The sequence below is a fragment of the Physella acuta genome, unplaced genomic scaffold, assembly GCF_028476545.2.
Source record: "Physella acuta isolate Inbredline_101_S28 unplaced genomic scaffold, ASM2847654v3 ptg000550l, whole genome shotgun sequence".
NCBI classification, from domain to species: domain Eukaryota; kingdom Metazoa; phylum Mollusca; class Gastropoda; family Physidae; genus Physella; species Physella acuta.
Genome location: NW_026732069.1, coordinates 171,106 through 184,086, shown reverse-complemented (window position 1 = coordinate 184,086; position 12,981 = coordinate 171,106). Strand labels below are relative to the sequence as shown.

At 36.8% G+C, this 12,981-nt stretch overlaps 1 protein-coding gene across 1 annotated transcript in view; it reads left to right on the top strand.

The window, feature by feature from the left end:
* LOC131946293 (CD109 antigen) overlaps positions 1-12,981 on the top strand; it is a 70,410-nt gene that overhangs the window by 56,312 nt on the left and 1,117 nt on the right. The gene's annotated exons all lie outside the window — the stretch shown is intronic.

Sequence of the window (12,981 nt, the reverse complement as noted above, 5' to 3'; positions counted from 1 at the left end):
ATTGCGTTTTCGTTTTAGTTTTCTTACACGTCCGCGTCTACGTTCACGTCTACTTTCACGTTCACGTTTACTGTCTCTGCCTCTACTTCTACTTGTATTATTACAAGTTCTCGTTCACGTTCACATTTACCTTCACCTCTGCCTCTACTGTTACATCTACATTTTACTTGTTCTTTCATTTGAATTCCACTTTGCTTTCGTATTTAATTAACATGTCATTTCATAATCATATTCACATTTACCTGTTAAAATTCGATTTGTTTTTTAAAGCAGGTCCACAGTTTCAAGAACCTGTACGTGTCAGGAAGATCTTCCCTGAGTCTTGGCTCTGGTCTGATCTTTATGTTGGGTAGAAGGGGTTGTTGATGTAGAAAAATGGGTTGTTGATGTAACGAAATGGGTTGTTGATGTAGCAAAATTGGTTGTTGATGTAACATAATGGGTTGTTGATGTAGTAAAATGGGTTGTTGATGTAACAAAATAGGTTGTTGATGTAACGAAATGGGTTGTTGATGTAACAAAATAGGTTGTTGATGTAACGAAATGGGTTGTTGATGTAGCAAAATGGGTTGTTGATGTAACAAAATGGGTTGTTGATGTAGTAAAATGGGTTGTTGATGTAGTAAAATGGGTTGTTGATGAAGCAAAACGGGTTGCTGATGTAGCAAAACGTTGTTGTAACAAAATGGGTTGCTGATGTAGCAGAACGTTGATGTAACAAAATGATTTGTTCATTTAACGATATGGGTTATTTGATGCAACAAAATGGGTTGTTGATGTAGCAAAAGGGGTTGTTGATTTAGCAAAATCGGTTGTTGAAAACCTACTGAGTTGTTTCTAAATAGTTTTAGTCTCAGAAAACTGCGAAATCCTTTGTTTTATGGCAGGGGCGAAGCGAGGGGGGGGGGGCGGGGGTGCGGACCGCACTGGGTGACACCATTTAAGGGGGTGACACCAAGGCAAAAAATAGCAAAATATATAGAGAAAAAACACTTGAGGGGGGTGCAAATCGAAAAAATCGAAAGTTTGAGGGGGGGGGGGGTGCAAATCGAAAACTTGGAAGTTTGTCCCCGGGAAGAGTCGCAACGCTTCTGGGGGGGGCGGTGTGACACCATTAAGTGCAGCACCGGGTGATCCCGACCGCGCTACGCCACTGCTTTATGGTATTGTTAGTTAAAGTAAACATTCCTCTTTAGCGATCGATTGGGCAGATGAAGTAGAGATCATTTGTCTCTTTACCTCCGCATATTATGGGTTGGTGTGGTCAACACTATGCCCAGCCATTTTTATTTTTTTCCCGACATGCCAAGTACCAATCAGAGCTGGGTAAACTCAGGGACGTCCTACAGTCATATGTCCGAACCGAGATCCGACCTAGAGACCTTCGGGCTTATAGCCTAGCGATGCTATCCATATTGTTATTAAGTTACATTGAGCGTTATATAATGATGCCTCAATGCATTTAATGTCTGTATTTTTTAATGTATGTAAAATTTTGTTTTACTTCACAGATCGAACGGCTCAGCTTCCATCACAGCCACTGTACCAGACACAATTACGTCATGGGTGGTCAGCGCCTTCGCCATCAACTCAAAATCAGGTCTGGGCGTGGCCCCAACACAAGCGCACGTGAGTCTATAAAGATTTATGTTAATCAAATTAGAGAAATCTTAAAGCAAAATAATGCTCTTGTCAGATAGAAAGGCGAACCTAACACTTTATGTTGATTGCTAAAGCCTTATCGTGACCCTAATTAAATCATAACAATCCAATAAACACACACGCTAATGAACAGCTGAAAGTAGAGTTACACATTTGAATAATCTTTTATTATATACTTATAAACATATGTATATAGGCGTTTAAACAGCTTATACTTATTATTTGCAATTACTTTTGTTTAATTGATTTCATCTAGAACCAAATACCTGAGTTTCTGATATTTTTTAAATATATATTTCACGTTACAATCTGTTCCAGCTGAAAGTCTTCCGACCGTTCTTTGTCAGCCTCAACCTCCCCTACTCTGTGACTCGTGGTGAGCAGCTGGCACTTCAAGCAAACGTCTTCAACTACCTGCCAGACGATATGCAGGTGAGAAGAGATGTTATATACACCACAGATTATATATATATATATATATATATATATATATATATATATATATATATATATATATATATATATATATATATATATATATATATATATATATGTTTATTTGTGAGTTTGTGGCAAATATTGTAATTCAATTTTGACACACTTCCAATGCCGAGATTTCGTTCAAACTTTCAGTTCAGATACGTTCCACTTCGATAACAATACAAGTCTATCTATTGTTTTAATTTAGATGTTTAAATAGTAGTTATAAATTAATTAAATTGTTTTGAAACTAAGAGGCGATAACACAATTAAATCAACCGATAGATTACTATATTTATTAACAGAAGGGGAGATCACTAGCAAGACGCAATCACCCTAACAGTCTGGTGAGCTGTGGTTCACGCGAATGTTTACAATCGTAGAGCCGGTCAAGCAAGTAAAAGCTATTAGGGGCAGATAATAAATTTTTTAAAGATTTAAAACTAAGGGAAGAATTAATAACTTGCTGTTGTCTGTAAAATATGGTCACGGACGGCTGCTTTCACGGGGCTGAAAATCGTTATTTTTAAAATATTGCGAGTGATTGATGGTGTTTTAAACCAGATGTTTTAAGTCGAATCGACTTCATAAAGTAGGAATCACTAAAAGGTAGAAAATAAAACAAATATAAAAATAAACCGGGAGTGATCTCCCCTAAACTTTCTCATATATTCTTATATAAAAAAAACAGGGGATGGGAACTCGGGCTATAGACATGATTTTTAATCCATTTTAAATACTTTTTTTTTTTAAAAATAGAATAAAATCTCGTAGACAAAAGAATTGCACACCAAGTGAACGCAAAATAAAAAAGTGCATAATAGTGCGCAATATTATAAGTACTTTAAAAATTTACATTACTTTTTTGAAAAATCGGAAGTAGCGTAAATTAGTACTTCCCGTCAACGGAAATTACTCAAAATTTAACAGAAGGTAGAGAATTAGATCTTATACTTACATGTGAAATTTCATTTATCTATCTGAAATAGTACACAAGTTATAGGCTTTTGAAAAATTCAAAGTAGAAAAAGTACCACTTCCGGTTATCGGAAATCACTCAAAAGTTAATACGGATCTACGATTTTGATAAAATACTTATATATGAAATTTCATCAACCTAGCTGTAACGGTACTCAAGTTATCGTGTTTACACACACACACACAGACACACACACAGACACACAGACATACGGACAGAATTGCAAAGCCCAGTTTTTCAGACTGGATTACGCATAAAACCTCTTGATTTTGATAGATCTGGATTGATAATTTTTGCCCGATTAAAATAAGTCCTCTATACTTCGGATGTGATGAAGGACTGAGGTGTAATACGGTGAAAATTGTTAAAATTTCAAGTGATTTTTGTGCATGATTACAATACTTTCTCTATACTTCGTATATATGAGAAAGTAAAATTAATTTAAAGCAACAAGCTTTTAAATGCACTGAAAATAAGAAAATAAAACCAAATATTTTTTTTTGGTATTAAAATTCAGGTACGGGTGACTTTGGCGGAGTCTAAACGTTTCCACAACATCTTCATCGACGCCACAGGAAACCAGGAACTGAAACAGGTTGATGTTGTACAGGATGTTATGGTGAATTTTTTTGTGTGTCTTGTTATTGTATTTTACAAAAATGAAGTACTTACGACTTGTAACATTTCTCACATTATTTAGTTACACGATCAAATTTACGTTTCAAAACATTTTCTTTTTAAATATTGCTGAATTTCACGAAACAATCTCAAAATATATACGTTTAAAGGTCAAGGCTGGTGAGGCCAAATCTGTCTTTTTCCCCATCGTCCCTGCCGACCTTGGTAGAATTGACGTGGAGGTCAAGGCCCAATCCACCAAGGCCGCTGACGCTGTTCGTAGACAACTCCTTGTTGAGGTAAAATGAGGTGGATACGTAGTAAGCTTCGTTGGTGTTAGTTTGTCTTTTATACGGATAGAAACAACTCCTGAAATGCCACAAATCCAGGACGAGTTGAACATGATAAAGAATCGAGCATATCCCACATACCTGTACTCGCCATAACAGATTAGTTACCATGGAAGAAAATTATAAAGATAAAGAGATTGTTAGTTGATCTAAAGAACTTATAGCAGTCGTCATGACGACCGCGGTTGTCATTAGCACGAGAGTAATGTTCTACAACGGGGGTCGGTGTGGCCTAGTGGTAGACCGCTAGACTGCTGAAAGACCCAAGTTCGAATCCTGGTTCGCCAGTAGAATCTTCCTTAGTCCACCCAACTCTCATGGGTACCTAACTCACGTTAGGGAAAATAAAAGTGCCTGGGCACACTTTCCTTTCGTATGCCGTGGTCACAGAAAAAGATGAAATCTACTTCACCTACACTATGGACCGTCAGGCTTGAAAAGAGAACTACTTTATTATCCTACAGTCGTATGTATCATTAGCTGGTCTATCCGCAGGCTGAAGGAGTCCCCAAACAATACAACATCCCTGTCCTCATCGACTTGACAGAAGGCAAAAAAACTTTCTCAAAGACCATTGACCTCACTCTGCCAGACAAAGTAGTGAAGGGATCTGAGATGGTTAGAATTTCGGCTGTCGGTAGGTAGTGATTGTCATGGGCGTAATTATGGGGAAGGAGGGGGGTGACAGTAATATATGCTGTCAGTGTGTAATCAGAGATGATATACGTGGTGAAATAAATGTGTTATTGATCGGTAGATGGTGGCAGGAAGAAAATAAAGACAGGATCGTAGTTGTCCGTAGGTTGTGGCAATCATTGGGTTAATTATTAGGAGGGGGGGGGGTTCGTAGCCTTCAGTAGTAGCAACGAGAGGTGTAGTTATATAGGATCTCTGCTGTCCAACAAAGGTAGCCATTATAGGCGTAGAAATTTCAAGTGTCCATTCGGGAGTTGTCGCAATCGGGCAAGTGTCCACTTGGGCATTTGTCGCATTCGGGCATGTGTCCATTCGGGAATTTGTCGTATTCGTGGAAGTATCCATTCGTGAAAAAGTCTTTCGGGAATCAGTTGTAGACCCATTTCGGGGAGAGGGGGGGGGTAATAATTGTTTTCTTATTTTCCAGTGGTTAGTGGTAGACAGTCGCGTTGCTATGGGTATAAGGGGAGGAGGTATCTTGGTATGGACGGGATAAAGGGGAGGGTGTCTTAGCTGTTGGTGTACAATGGTAATCAGAACGGATAATTATTTTTTTAGGATTTGCATGAAAACAGTCGTAGCCTACTTTGCATTGAATTATATCATCCTTCAGGTGACCTGATGGGTCCAACCATCGCGAAACTGGACTCCCTGCTCCAGATACCAACCGGATGTGGGGAACAAAACATGGTCAATCTGGCACCGGATGTCTACGTCACAGATTACCTTAAGGCCGTCAATCAACTGAATGGAGACGTCAAGGCTAAAGCCATCGGATTTATGGAGCGTGGTACGACTATTACAAAAATTTAAATTATCTTACAAATAACTAGACACTTTAAGTATTTCTACATGTTATTATATGATGTACTGCCTTGTTTAACATAGCTATGCATTCATTATAAACGTTATGTACATTCGTGATGTTACGCAGGCTACCAAGGCGAACTGAGCTACAAACGCAGTGACGGCTCGTTCAGTGTTTTTGGCTCCTACGACAGGTCGGGCAGTATGTGGTAGGTACAGAGGTTTATATGAAATATTTACACCATGTGGTAGGTTTAGATGTTTACGTGAAATATTTACAGCTTCTGATTGATTTGGAGGTTTATGTGAAATATTTCATGTATGTGATAGCTTTATAGGTTGATGTAAAATATTCAAAGCATGTGGTTGGTTTATAGGTTAATGTGAAATATTTCTGGCGTGTTGTTGGTTTGGGGGTTGATTTGAAATATCTCTAGCATTTGGTAGGTTTGGAGGTTGATGTGAAATATTTCCAGTTTGTGGTAGGTTAATAGGTTGATGTGAAATATTTGACCTTTTTGGAGGTAAGCCTAACAAACCCTACCAGTTTCATAAGCGCATCTACCGTCCCATTCTTTATAGTTCTATCTTTCACGCTGACAAAACCCGATCGTGAATCATATAACCGCTGGGGATCGATCGAATCTAGTTTAAAAACCACTTGTAAAGAGATTTAAACAAAATATTTCAAGCATGGGGTAGGTTGCGATGTGTGTGTGTGCAATATTCCAGAATGTGGTGATACGTTCAGAAGTTCGTGCGATATATTTCTACAATGTGGTAATGTTCATGTGAACTTTTTCTAGCCATTGGTATGTGTAGAACTCGTATGTTTAGAGATGTGTGTAAACTGTCCCTACAACAATCAGCTAGAATGGTAAAAGTTGAAATGACCGACTGATAAGCTAAAAAATGTTGTTTTGTTCCGCATCTACATTAAGACGGATGTATTTTAACTCCATGTTTTGACAAACTAATCACTAATTTGTTTTGTTTTTCACGGATTGTTTTTTTATGCAAAAATATAATTTTTAGCTTGACAGAAAAAAAAATACTTCGATAAAACTCATTGTATAATTGAGGTTTTTATTTATGAGTGCATAAGCTTAAAAATTCCTCTAGTAAAGCCGGATAATTGTAAAGGGAAAAAAAGATGTCAGAGATGAATAATTGTATTCGACGTGAGTAACACGGAATTCCAAATTAAATATTTTTTTCATCGATTTTTACCACATTTGTTTTATTATAACAATGAGTAGTTAAAAAAGATTTAAGTCTTAATGCTTTAGGCCAAAAGCACATAAAAAGTTGCAGTCTAGTATTTGTAGGATTACTTATCATCTTTTTTTTTTTTACCAAGACACAAAGGACCGGCACGGAATGCTCTTTCCAAGTTTTGTACAATTCAATGCAATGAAATAGAATTACGTTCAAAGGTTTTCACAGACAGAGGTTAAAATGACGTTTAAAGTAAAAAAAAAAAGAATTCTCTGAATCTTCACAGGCTGACAGCTTTTGTAGCCCGCGTCTTCCACCAGGCCAAACGTCACATCTTTGTGGATGACAACATCCTCAACGACGCCATCCAGTGGATGATACAGCAACAAAAAACGGACGGCAGCTTTCCGGAAACTGGATACATTTACGACAAGAACATACAGGTGAGAAGAGTTTCTTTCAAGCACCTCTTCAGTGCCACTCCCCCCCCCAATCCGAAGAACGTCAACGCCCTCCCCCCCCCCCCCCCCCAGGCGCGAAATTAAATACAATCGATAAAGAATATATTTACTTTGAATAGTGACCGCCCCTCCCCCCGGAAAATTTTGTACGTCCGTCCGCCTAAAAATGTTGTGCCCAGCCCCCTTTTACGGAGACAAAAGTCTGAAAGAAACACTACACGTCAGCCGAAACATTGTACAAACAGCTCGACAATGTTCATGAAAAAAAACCAATAACAAAAAAATTAGTCTATTTTTTTTTTTTTTATTTGTGTCTTCCTTCAGGGTCAAGCAGGGTCAGGGGTCGGGTTAACCCTGTTTGTGCTGATCTCACTACTTGAGAACCGTGAGGACCAACCGGACACGGTAGGTCGAGGGTTAATTTTGGTAGTGTTAAAGCAATGCTTAACGTACACATTGGCATGTCGGGGGTTAACTTTTATATAGCTTAGCTAAAGGGTAACTTTTAATATGGCTAGCTGAGTTATTCAAATCATAACAACGTATCATCTGAACCTATCACAACCTGACATCTTTATAATCACAATGAAGTTTTTATTTCAAAAATATTTTATTAACAATACAAATCAAGTCCTAATATCTTACAATTCTTATACATTAAATTTCCATTTTCATTATTCAGAAGTTCGTATTGTCTCAGAAAATTGTAATCGAAATCTTGCTTTATACTTAGAAATTGTAATCAGAAAACATCAATATCTCAGTAACTTATTACTAAAACCCCATTTTTCGAAGGATATTTATGAGGCCATACAAAAAGCCCTGGCCTACGCTGAACAGGAAGTTGCCAAGTTGGATGATCTCTACGTTCTCGCCATGGCGTCTTACGCTTTCCAACTGGCCGGCAGCAACATGACCCAAGCTGTTCTAGACAAACTGGAGGCTGAGTCAACTCAGAAGGGTAAATCCTGCTCTGTATCTCCTGCTGCGTGTGTATAATCGCAAGTCTTCAAGACACTGTGCCCGCATAGCCTACAAAATATCAGCGCACAAAAAAAAACACTATTATCCCCCGACGTCCATCACGGAACCCATGCTTCGAACCTTCTTCTTCAACATTTCTCTCCCTTCCCTCTGCGTCTTTTTAAACCCCAAGCTACCCATTCGCAGTGTAACAGAACACGAAGCAATAACTCGAACAACAATGCAAAATCTTGAATGCAATCATTCTATTCAAAGTAAACTCGTGACATGCCTGTTATAAATGTGTAAAACAGATGGTTATAATAGAGGGTGGTGTAGAGACAAAAAAAACCCCACAAAAAACCTTTATAGCAACAAGATTTTAAAACCACTGAAAATAAGAAAATATATACAAATAACTTGCTTTCTTTGATTAAAGCGTTAGTCGCTAATGAGATCTACATATTTTTAAACGCTTGTTGCTATAAAGGTTTTTCATATTGTTTTACTTTCAAGTGATTCTTAATTTATAAAATCAATACGACTAAAAAAATTGCTTAACAACACCGTCAGTAACTCGCAATATCTAAAAGACGATCTGCCCTGTGAAAAACACTCGTCCGTGACAACAATCTACAGCGAAGTTCTTAAGGAATATTCTTAATTTTGTTACCTCCTCTTAGTTTAAATTTTTTTTTGCCTTCACTTGATCGACCGACTCTATAATAGTAAACATTCTCATGAACCACAGCTCTCCAGAATTTTAGGGTGATTGCGTCTAGCTAGTTATCTCATCTGCTGTTATTGAATCTATTAGTCTATCAATTGATTTAATTTTGTCATCTCCCCTTAGGTTCAAAATTGTTTAATTAATTTTAATGACTAATTAAACTTTTTAGTAAAATAAAAAATAGACAGACTTGTATTGTCATCGAAGTGGAACGATTGTTAAAAGATTGAACCAAATCGGTGTATTAAACGTGGATGACAATTTAGTTACACGATTTGCCACAAACCAACAAACAAATAAACACACAACCAAACTAACAGACGTATGACCTTAAAAAAAAGCAGTTAAAAATGACAACAATCATGGCTGAGCTAGGTTATATGATTTTTTTTTTAAAATAATTGTATTTAATTGTATTGGCACTTTTTTAGTACAAATTACAAGGAAGTGGTGTTTTCAGAATTAAAAAAAACTGGTCTCTTGTTCATTTCAACAATAATGATCGAACCCAACTCGTCAAAAGCGGCCGCCTCCATTGGTATTACGTTAGCATGTAACGAGGAACATTTAAATCATAGTCGCATCGCAATAAAAACTAGTGTTTACTTGAATAGATTTTCTCTACAATACAATCAGCACATTGCTATTGTATACCACGCAGTTGAAAAATTCCCTTTTTTCTTTCTATAAACAGACGGCACGGTGTACTGGCACCAGCATGAGCCCCCTAAGACCTCTACCGACCCATGGCACTGGCCTAACCCCACCAAGGCCATTGACATTGAGATGACCGCCTACGTTTTGCTGACCTACACAAAGCGGGGCGACTTGGTATCGGGCAAGAGCATCATGCAGTGGATCACCAAACAGAGAAACGCCAACGGAGGCTTCATATCCACACAGGTTTATCAAGACATTAACAGTGTTAAACTCTAAACAAAATTTTTAGACTGTATTTATTTTAGGCCAATTTATTGAATTTGTATGAAACATACCCCGCCTCTTTATAAATCGTTTTAAAATGTAGTGTTATAAATTAATCAAAGATCGAGTTTTTTATCTGTCAATTTCACTACAGGACACAGTGGTTGCCCTGAACGCCCTCAGCGAGTACGCCAAGCAGATGCCCAGAAACAAAGTAAAACTCCACATCACCAGCCAGCTGGACGATGAGACTACCTACACCTTCGATATTGACAAGACCAACTCACTTCTGCTGCAGTCTAAAGAGGTCGATAGTCCAAACTTAATTTTTTAAGAATATACATTTATCACATCAACTAATATACAATTTTATATATACATATATATACGTATATATATATATATATATATATATATATATATATATATATATATATATATGAATGTATATATATATATATATATATATATATAATATGTAAAAAACAAAGTTTGTATGGGTTTGTTTGTTTGTTATTTATACATTACTACACCTTTCATCCGATCGCCATAAAACTTTGAGGCATTGATGTAAATACTCCAGAGGAGGTTTCTGCGAAAATAAAATTCAATTTCGCCGAGGCGACCTGGCAGTATGCGATTTGACATCTCGGACTTTACCGTGATCGCAATGGCACATATGTTCGTTTTAAAGGGTGCGATATGCTATGAATATAGTCGTTCACCAAATAAAATCAGGCGCCCCGGCATGGTGCCGTTTGGCTCGTTCAGAGGTGTAAGGACGGTAGTGTGGGCAGACCCGTGCCCGAAAATATCAACCAAGAAATGTAGCGCAGGCATTGTTTACATTTAAATAACTCAGTTTTAGAAAACAAGGTCACGTATTTAAGAACATATGATTTGTAACACATTGATGAAAAACAATCTTCTGATAAGCTACTAATATATAAAGATACACAATGCAAACATAAATATATGTATATAGCATGTATATATATTTAGTTATATATTTCTCTATATGTTTCCATGTATATATAGAATACAACAGTCCCTGCACAAGTTGTTATTACAGCTACTGGATCAGGCATGGCTCTTGTTCAGGTACTTTCTCTCTACCCTATGATTTTAATAGAACAGGAAACATCGATCATTTCATTTATGGCTATTGGGTTGTCGATAAATAACGCCATTCTTAGGGATGAGAGGGGAATGTGGACGTTTTTGATGATGTATGACGATAGGTAGGGGGCTGAAAATGTAATGGAAAAGTATGCGACAGAACCCCACACTATCTCTTTATATGCCCATGGTCACACAAGCAGGTGAACTCTACTTCACTTGCTCCATGAACCGTCAGGTTCGGAAGAATTTTAAAATAGATTTTTAAAGAAAATCGCCACTTCGTTTTTGAAATACCCAAAATCTTTCAAACTCTGAAAATGAGTTTTATGATATGAAACATTCTCAGTAAAAGTAGTGATGATTATGTTATGTGGTCTACATTAGTTTTTAATAAACTAAAATATAAATGAAAAAGATAAAAATGCAACTAGGCTATAAGAGATAATACACTGTAATTTGCTATTCAATAAATATATATGTATGACAAGTAATACTTCCCATATAGTGTTCTGACATTGTGTTGCTTATATAGGTGGCTGTAAGTTTCAATGTGCTGTCTGAAATAGAGGCAAAATCCTTTGATCTGAAAGTCAAAATGGTAAAGGAGACTCTAAAATCTTTGGAAATAGAGACATGCATAAGGTGTGTTTATTGTCGCATTTAAGGGGTGGCAAGTAGTATGGAAGGTGGAGGGCGCTTACCTTCTCAAAAATTGTAGGGAAAAATTTGGGACTAATATAGATCTTTAATATGGAGAAAAGTATAATTATAAAATTGACTGTTCAGGACTATTCTTTGTGTATGTGTTTAGCACTTGTGTCCTCTCCAAGTTTATTTATATGAAATTTAGACACCCCCCCCCCCCTACAAACACACTCTACACTCAAAACTTAGATCAGTCTATTGTGAAACAATCTTCATATTTTGCCATTGTGTCTAAGTGTGTTTAACTTATCACTGTTATGGCACTTAGGGTTATAAAGACTCAGTTCAATGATTAATAATAAACTGTCATTAAAATTTTAATACCTTCTTACACAACAAGATGGCTAGGAAATGGACCCAGCAGTGGAATGGCCGTCCAAGAGATCGGTATCCCATCAGGCTTTGAGGCTGACCTTGAAAAAATCACCAAACTGGACATTGTGAAGAGAGTCGAGACACAAAACAAAAAGGTCATTCTCTACTTTGACAAGGTTTGTGTGCATTTTTTTTTCGGTTGAAAAAGATTTCCTAGATTGGTTTAGTTTGAAAGTGGTTATCCTCATCGATAAAATTTAACTTCATTACAATAAAACATTTTAAAAGTTGTGTTGTGGAAATTCAAACCTTGAGAACTGATAATATTTAAGCAAATAGAAAAGAGTCGTTTACCAACGTGTCTGTACTATCTATAGTATTAATATTACGGTTGAGGCTAGGATTATTAGGTGTTTCATTACATATTCACTTTCCGGTTCAGGTTAAAATGTCGGTTTCAAATAAAGTTCCGTTTTCAGTTAAATTTCGTCCATATTATAATTCAAATTTCAGTTAAATTTTAGGCTGCTGTTAAATTTAAGTTTGAGTCGAATTTCCGTCAATGGATGAAGTTTCGTTTTCAATTAAATTACTTTACCGGTTTCTATGTACATTTCCTGATAATTTTACGTTGCTATTTTTAAACTCCGTTTCAGGTTACATGTCGTTTCCAGCCACATTTTGTTTTCAGTTATATATCCGGATTAAGTTAAAATGCCGGTTACGAACGATCTACGGTTTCGGTTAGATTTTGTACTTGTTAAGGTTCTAAATGTCTGTATCCGGTAAAAGAGCCGATTCCGGATAAAGTTCCAAATTAAAAAATTGTGTATCTTGTTAAATTTCCGTTTCTTCCTATATTTCCATATCCATCCGTTATAAGTTTGGAATCCGGTTCGAAGGCCCATTTTGGATTTAAAAAAATCCCCTTAAAGTAAAATTTCGATGGCG